The sequence below is a fragment of the Lycium barbarum genome, chromosome 11 (assembly GCF_019175385.1).
Source record: "Lycium barbarum isolate Lr01 chromosome 11, ASM1917538v2, whole genome shotgun sequence".
Lineage (NCBI taxonomy): Eukaryota > Viridiplantae > Streptophyta > Magnoliopsida > Solanales > Solanaceae > Lycium > Lycium barbarum.
The window spans coordinates 19,659,765-19,668,040 of NC_083347.1; positions in this window are offsets into that span (position 1 = coordinate 19,659,765).

The window sequence follows — 8,276 nt, forward strand, 5'->3', positions numbered from 1 at the left end:
CCGTACCTTTTAACCTTTATCTCCACAGAAGCCACGTACATAGTACCAACCTTAGTCATTAGTTTCTATATGTAATAGGATGCCACATAGACCTACACTTGTCCACTTTATCATATTGCTGTCAACATATATATTCATTTTGCAAAAGTCACTAAGAAAAAAGACCTTGTTGGTGGACCGTGGGGTCCACATCACTTACCAAATTAATTACTTATCATGAAATCCTTCCCAATACGTGTTCCATCATTACACAGCAATAGTCATATGTATTGCTTCATGTTATGGTCCCACGTGGATGACTACCATGGACTTATCCCATTACTCTCCCACTTTATCCAATAATTAATCCATTATGCACATAATTAATTTTTTGATCTCAATTCACTTTAATAATAATTATTTTTTATACACTTCATATACTCATTGCCATGATTATGTGACATAGCACTAGTCCATAGTCCATTTTGCTACACATAAAACATTATTCTCAATCACCGTGGTCACATTTGTTAAGTCCTAAATTATTTCGGGACCTCAAACTCTTTGTACACCGAGCTCTTGATTTTCATCCTTGAATATGATCGAATTTTCCGGGCTCGGGTAAATTTTCTCATGTTGGACAATTAAATTTTCTAGTCCAAAAATACAGGATATTATAGCTTGGACCGTATTTCACTCAATTAAATGTCGAAACTCGACAAAACTTATTTTCTTTGATTGGTTTAACTTCAAATCCTTACGATACTTGTGTACCATTACTTTAACCACCTATAAGATTGGGGAATAACCTCGCGTCCGTTACTAATATCATTTAACTCGCACAATTTCCAACGCATGAGATCACGGGATGTAACATAATTGGTGTAATTAGGAGTTGATATTTTTTCTTGTACATGCAAATAGGTAAGTTATTTCACTACAAGAAGCAAATGAAAGGTGCAGTGAGACTCTATAATATAGCCCACAAAAAAAAATATTAAAACGGATCAAGCCAAAGGTACATTTTGGAAGGTTAATTGCAAATGGCATGAGGAAGGTTGTAGTTGGATTATCCATTTTTCGTTGATCGGAAGTGGTATGTGGAAAGCAGGAAAAGTGATTGAGCCAACAATTGTGACACGGATGATTATACAGAGGATTATTTCAATTTGAATAGCAACATGATTGCTACTTCGTTGATACCATCTGTTATGATCAATACAAATCAGTATTAAGTTTGTTCAGGAAACTATAAAAGGGATCCATCACTATACTCCTAGTTATAGAAAAGCGCAAAAAGGGCGTAAGAAAGCTTTTGAGATGGTGTATGGTGATTTCGAAGGTTCTTTTAGGGCATTGCCTCGATACATGGCTGCCCTAGAACATTTCAATCTGGGCACTATTGTTGAGTGGACACACGAGTCAACGACAATGCAAGGCGAACACATCTTCAAGTATCTTTTCTAGGACTTTAAACCAAGTATCGATGGATTCAAAAGTTGCAGGCCAGTCATCTCAATAGATGACACCCATGTCTATGGTAAGTACGAGATAAAATTGTTGATTGCTGTTGGCATTGATGCAGACGGAAATATTTTTCCACTTGCATATGCTATAGTTGCACGTGAGAGCTATGAGTCATGGACTTGGTTTCTCAGATTTTTATGGAGACATGTTGTTTGTGATAGAAAAGGAATTGGACTAATTAAATAAAATAACCCGAAAATACACATGAAAATTGTGTTGTTATAGCTGAGTTCCGATAATGCGCTAATATTGTCGTGCAAGCCATCCGACAATATTATAATTGTTAATGATTTATAATACAAATTATAACACTAGGAAATCTAAAATATTATTTAAAAGACAACAGAGAAGTTGACTGTTTAAACGTATATCAAGCAATACTTTTAAATTGTTAGCGTGATAACTCAAGGAAATCTGGTTAGCTGACATTTAGATATATACACAAATATTAATAATCCAGATTGCATTATAGATAACTGAAGCAACAACTGAAATTACCAACTATTGATTAATTAAACTTCTAACTTATGTTTTCTTTATTATAATCTACTACACTAAGTACAAGATATAAATAAAGAAAAATATGAACTAATTTATAATGACTAAATCAAAAAATATATATAAAAAGTTATAAAATTAATAAATTACCTCAGTTTGAAGAAGATTATGGAGCAAAAGTTGAGGAATCCTTGTGATAGGATTAGTAGAAAAAGAAAAAGAATGGAGAACGAAAGAATGGAGAATGGAGAGGTGCGGCTGCGTGATAGTTATAAGGTAAAAGAATTTAGGGTAAAAGTGGAGAGCAGAAAAACAGTAAAAAAAAAAAAAGTTTTCGCTACTTAACCAGCGAAATGGAACAAAATAAATTTTGTCCCATTTCGTTGGAACATACACGAAATAAAAAAAAATGTTGCATTTCGCCACAAGTGTAGCGAAATGCAACGACAGTTAATTTGTTTTTCACCGGACCGGAACAGTAATTTTTTTGGGTATTTCGTTGGATATCCAACGAAATACCCATTTTGGTATGAAAAAAAAGACATTCTATTTTTGTCTATTAGCTTCAAAAAGAAGCCATTTTGGCGCCGGACTCAAATAGTTTGTGCGACCTACGAGCATCAATAGCTATACATGTTAAGGTTTTACAAGAGCTCCACATAGGAATTCAATCACATGCGGAAAGAATTCACTACTAACATGAGAATCTTATTACTCGCAATACCCGAGACATCATTCGCTGCACAAGTAGCTAATTATCTGATCCCTCGTCCTCTAAGAGCTGAACTCGAGTTCATGTTTAGCTTTATATCCACAATTACACTTGACACCTGTTATACCCCATTTTAACCCGGGTTAGAGCGGAGTACAACATATTGGAGATTCCTAAATTGCTTTGTTTTAAGGAGTCGCCACCTAATTAATTTAACGGTAAATTAGGACACCTAGATATTAACTAAGGTAAAACTAACTAAACCTCCATTAATAGTCTGCTTAACCAGTGTGATTCTAGGTAAGGGTTCTATATTATCCTAAAGGGAAGGGGTTAGGCATCCTTTAGAATCCGTTAACTACGGCTATCCGGCCAAACTTAGGTTAATTAATCAAGATTAAATATAGTGTTTAAATAGTTTGTACATATTACTAAGGTTTCAAAGGAAAATATAATAGTGCCGTTTGAATTAACTTGTAGAAAAATATAGTAATTTTATAAAGGAAATGCTGAGACTTATAAATGCTGTTAAAAAACTTTGAATGCGAAGAGTAATGCTATTTTAAAAAAAATATGACTTGTAAAAAATATATAATAATTTGTGTAAAAGGAGAATTTAAATACTATTTAGAATAAGGTTTATAAATTGTTGCTAAAGCTTTAAACGAAAATATAATGATGCAATTCAAAATGAGACTTACAAAGAAAAATAGTTTGCATATAAGTAATAGCTTTTTTAAATATAATAGTTTGCATATAAGTAATAGCTTTTGAATAGAATGCAAAAGAGGTAAGTTTTCTTTTTCTTTATTTAACTATGTTTGGCTAAAATATGCGTAATTGGGTGACTCTTAAAAGTGTGTTCATAAAATATATTTGAATTTATATTTACACATTAGTGACGTTTTGGAATTTCTAGGATAGTAAGAATAAAATATGATTCTTTTAACTCAATATGTATAGCCATGCTAATTTACAAATCAATTAAATAAAACCAGAAAAGAAGAGAATAAAACTTATGGAATTAATTCGTAGTCTTCCTTAAACTAACTACCCGTTACTAAAACTAAACCTACTGATTAATTAGGATTTATCTAAAACTAATAAGAACAAAACAAACAAAGAGTTAGTTGAATAATATAAATTTATATGCACAAAATAAAACAAAGGGGTAATAGGTATCAAATGGGCCAGCCCATTCGGGGACTGCTGGACCCATTTCTGTTTGGGCTTCGGCCCAACAGTTTATTTTTAATTGCTGGGCTGCTGCTGCTGTTCCTGTGTATCGGGCTTTGGCCCAGAATATTGATTTCTATTTTTTGCTGTAGACAGGGATGGACCAAGAGAAGATCTCGTTGGGCCTTTAGCCCAACACCGGATGCGGAGAGGGACGAGTCCTTTGGACTCGTATGCGAGGTTCATGCGAAAAAGAATGAAAGATGGAGATTAGTATATGATCAACAAGGTTAAGCATACAAACATATAAATTCAAAACAGACTCCGTTAATTATATATGCTATGTATATCCAAGTGCATTTCACGAACACAACTTCAATATGCATTGATATACAGATCTCAAACTGACATATACTTGCGACAAACGCACAAAATTTAAGCAAACCCAAAACTGAAATATAGACTATGCTTTTCACGCAAATGACGTATATATATATATATATATATATATATATATATATATATATATATATATATTAAGTATACTTAGAGTATACATACGCATAATTCGTAAGCAGACAACAATGGTGCGCACATACGCATTATTGGAAGTTAACTAGAGACTTACTTGGAGTCACACAGCATATAGAAAAGCAGTAGAGTAGTCAAAGAGATAAAGAAGACAAGTATGAGCACACATGTGAAGTTAGAAAAGCAGAAACAAATGGAGGGCCCGGAGTATTATTCAAATCAGTGATATTTCTGTTTTTTTTTTTCTAAGAAGGCAGCAAAGTTATAATAACAACCATTACATCAAGTGTAGCATATATGCTCATTCTAAAACACTAATCCATTAAGAATACTTTAAGAGTGATCAGCATGCTTGACTGCAAACAACATCAACAAAATGACAGACAAGGAAGAACCAAAAAATGCTACAGCTCAGAAGGTATCCCAGCTACAGGAAAAACAAGTCCTGGACACCTATCATGCCCAATACACTTAGAGAAACATGTATATGGGAAACTTGAAGGGTCATTTGGAGTTTGCACATTCAATCTTTTACTCAGCTCTAATGCATTGTGATGTGTGATCAACTGATGACCAAACTGCAATTTTGTGACACACACAGAAAGAGAGCTGGAACTAAACATAGATAAAGATGCATATTCAGGATTCAACTAAGACCAGTTCTAGAAGTGGGAGGCAGTTGATGGCACAATACAACAATAAAGGAATCTGTATGGTTTAAGTTCACTTACTACTTAAATGTAATCATCAACTAGCCATTTCGAAGTAGATGAGCATAGGAGTTACAAACACAGATTAATACAAGCAAGAGAGGAGAAAAGCATAACTAGTTATTTCAAATCTATTTTTTAACACATAGAGGACCTGAAGACTAGATGGGATTAATATCTAATTCTTATTTGGATCATGGTTAATGAATGAACCAACAGAAGTCCAAACCTTTGCACTTAGAGCATGCTTGCATGGACACAAGGCTTTTAACAGCAAGTTCTAAACTAGACAAAGTTAGGGTTCAAGTACCTATATAGCCAGTAAAAACTCCAGTTTAAATCTTCAACATGATCATGTCAAGCTATTTAATGAATGTCAGACACCAAATAAAACACAATAGGAGTGCTGCCAGCTCCAGAATAGCCTAGAACAAGGCACTAACATGAACATGCATTTGGAGAGAATAACAGGTCATTTTTTAATGGCAATACCATCTGTAAGCTAATGTGGATTTTCTGCAAGCAACATAGATGGCATATTTTAAATCAAACTTGACACTACCAGCTTAAGATTTTTTCTTTCAACCTCTCAAGAGAAATACTAAAAATGGTTTAAGGTTTCTAAACTTTCTTCCAGAAACAGCATTCGAAATTCAATGAAAAAAAAAAAAAAAAAGAAACAAGTTGGAGTTCTTACTTTGGGAGAACAAATATAAATTAGTTTTAGATCAAAGCAGCCTCACGCCAAACTTGTACATAACTTATTATCAAGGTTTAACATACAACAAATTTAAGCTCCTTAAGAATTAACGTCATTTGAAATAACCATTCTATATTGACCTGCAACCAGACATATACATGCTTAACTATGACTTTATGCCACCAAATACCAAACAGCTATTTAGGAATCAGGTAAATCATCAAAACAGGCTACATAAGCATTTTCAGTGATTCTGACTAACCAAGACATCCAAGCCAGTACAATGCAATCAAACTATTCACTTACACAAATTGACGAATCCCTAACAGACAATGTGATAAATGCAGGAGCAGAAACAGCATACACTTCTATACTTTACATGAGCTCACACAATTCCAACAAAGCCATACACAAGTCGATTCTAGCTCGTTAACTTAACTAACATACAGCCAGATTCAAGTAATTCAAGACCAAACCTATACTTAATAAAATTTAAAACTAATAACATCTAAACCATGTCACATAATAATTTAACTGAAAAAAACCACTTAAACCATGCTTAACCATAAAAACATATTAACCTAACAAGTAACCAACTACTAATGACGAAAGAAACCAAAATGATAAAAATGCAAAATAATGAAAGGGGTTTACTGACCTTTTGCAGGTGCAGCGAAATGGGTACGGGGCTTCAGATCTACCTTTGAAACTACCAAATCTGAGCTCGCGAGGCTTAGATTCCCAACACCAACAGAATCAGATAAAAAAAAATGTTTGACGTATCTTTTTGACTCGATTATTACAACGAACTACAAATTTGATATTTGGGAAATTCTGTGCGTCTGAAGACTGGTAATTTTCAGAAGATTTCCGTTGATAACACAAAAAAACTTATTTTTTTGTAGGGGGTTTTGGGGGTTCCAGAACTGTATGCCTTTTTTGGGAGGCTTTCCAACCTCTTCGAAAAGATTTCGTTCTTTTTTTTTCGATCTGATTTTTTCGGGCCTTCCTTTTTCGATTCCCCCCCTTTTTTTTCTCTTCTTGGTGAAACTGAGAACCAGTCTTTATAGGAACGACTAGGGTTTGCTAAAGAGAAGAGTGCGAGGAGAGAGAGGAGCGGGGGGACAATGGTGAGTGGAGAGGCGGGGAACAGGGCGTAGTGGAGCGGCGGAAAAAAGGAGGAAGGAAAGAGAGAGAGAGAGAGAGCGGCGCAGGGGAAGGGCAGGAGAGAAGCGGCGGAGGGTATGGAGGAAAATGAAGGGGAAACCCTAAAAAGGGTTTCCCTTATTTGGCTGAAAAATGAATTGGACCCGGTCCATTTGTGGACCGGGTCAAATTATAGACTGGGTATTAAAAGAATGGACTATTAAATTAAATATGGACTGATCTAAAAATTTGAGATAAAAAATATGGTCTAGTCCAAAAAATATTAGGAATTAATCGGACTTTGATTTGGGGTCTGGTAAGTCAAAATACGGACTGAGTGCAAGAAATAGTTTGGCTTCTAAATTTGAATAAGAGACACATTTTGATTGACGATGTACTAAAGGGTGCCAGAATATCACCTAATACAGAAATATGTAATTATAAAAAGATCCGGATAATAAAATTATATGATGTTGCAATGACCGTGCAATAATATTTAATAACAAACGCTATCATTAAAATGTGCGAAATAAATGCGATGTGTATGCGCCAGTTGGTAGAACGTTGAGAAATGCAAGTTTCAATAATACTAGATAATAGCAGCAAATAAATAGCGGTAGTAATACTGCTAATAATGATAACAATAATGATAATGGTAATAATGATAATGCTGATGATAATGGTGATAAAATAATAATAGATATAATAATAATAGTAGATAACAAATATTGATAATTAATAACAAATAACATTAATAATAAATATGGTAGTAATTAATAATAAAAAAATGACAATTATTGATAATAACAAAAATGATAATAAATTAATAATAATAACAGTAATAGTGGTAATAATAAAATAATAATGATAATAATAATAATAAGAAATAATAATGATGATAATAATAATAATAAATAACAATTATTGATAAAACAATGATAATAATTAATAATAATAAATAACAATTATTGATAAAACAATGATAATAATTAATAATAAAAATAACGATGATAATGATGATTAGTAATTAATAATAATAATAACAATAATAATAATAATAATAATAATAATAATAATAATAATAATAATAATAATGGAAATAACAAGAATAATAATAATTAATGACAATTAGTAATAAAATGATAATTTAAGAATAATAATAACAATAATAATAATAATTAATAATAATAGTAATAATAATAATAATAATACTAATAATAATAATAATAATAATAATAATAATAATAATAATAATAATAATAATAATTATAATAATAATAATAATAATAAATAAAAC